The sequence below is a fragment of the Otolemur garnettii genome, unplaced genomic scaffold (genome assembly GCF_000181295.1).
Source record: "Otolemur garnettii isolate 467f Iridium unplaced genomic scaffold, OtoGar3 scaffold00021, whole genome shotgun sequence".
Classification (NCBI taxonomy): domain Eukaryota; kingdom Metazoa; phylum Chordata; class Mammalia; order Primates; family Galagidae; genus Otolemur; species Otolemur garnettii.
Window position 1 is genome coordinate 23,736,346 of NW_003852416.1, and position 1,029 is coordinate 23,737,374.

The 1,029-nt window shown below is 44.2% G+C and overlaps 1 pseudogene; it reads left to right on the forward strand.

The window, feature by feature from the left end:
- Positions 1-250: 250 nt before the first annotated feature.
- Positions 251-844, forward strand: LOC100962041 (annotated as a pseudogene).
- The last annotated feature ends 185 nt before the right edge of the window (positions 845-1,029 follow it).

Sequence of the window (1,029 nt, forward strand, 5' to 3'; positions counted from 1 at the left end):
ACTTTTACACATACAGACAATTGACTTTTGACAAAGCTTCAAAGATAATTCACCGGAGAGAGGAATAGTCTTTTCTACAAATGATGATGGGACAACTGGGATATCTACACTTTAAAATATAAACTTCAGTTTGCTTTTGTCCTCCCCCTCTTCCCCACCCACGCCACTCTGGCTCCACTGCTCTGGATCCCAGCTCCAGGCTCCTGCAAAGCTATTGCCCCTGCTATCTCCCTTCAGCTGTCATGATGTCATGATTATCTACCAGGACGTCATCAGCCACTACAAGATGTTCTCCAACACTTAACGAGATCTAAGAGATCGCAGGATCCCAGCCAGCCTGTGCCTGGAGGTGGAGGGGAAGATGGCCAGCAGGACAGAGGGTAACATTGATGACTCGCTCACTGATGGAAATGCTTCTGCTGAAGGTCCTGGGGGCCCAAGTACGGAAAGCACAGTAATCACTGGTGTTGATTTTGTCATGAACCATCACTTGCAGGAAATCAGCTTTACAAAAGAAGCCTACAAGAAGTACATCAAAGATTATACGAAGTCAATCAAAGGCAAACTTGAAGAACAGAGACTGGAAAGAGTCAAACCTTTTATGACAGGGGCTCCAGAACAAATAAAACACATCCTGGCTAACTTCAAAAACTACCAGTTCAGTGAAAACGTGAATCCAGATGGCATGGTTGCTCTCCTGGACTACTGTGAGGATAGTGTGACTCTATATATGATTTTCTTTAAGGATGGTTAGAAACAGAAAAATGTTAACAAATTTGGCACTTACTTCGGATCTATCACCTGTCATCCTTGCTGGCTGCTGCTTGTCATCCACACAACATCAGGACTTTTTGTTGTTGTTGTTGTTGCAGTTTGACAAGGGCTAGATTCGAACCTGCCACCCTGGGTATATGGGGCTGGAGCCCTACTCACTGAGCCACAGGCACCACCCCCAACAGTAGAACTGAAGACAAACAGACAGGACTGATGTCATCTTGAGCTCTTTATTTATTTAATTTTTTTTTTTTT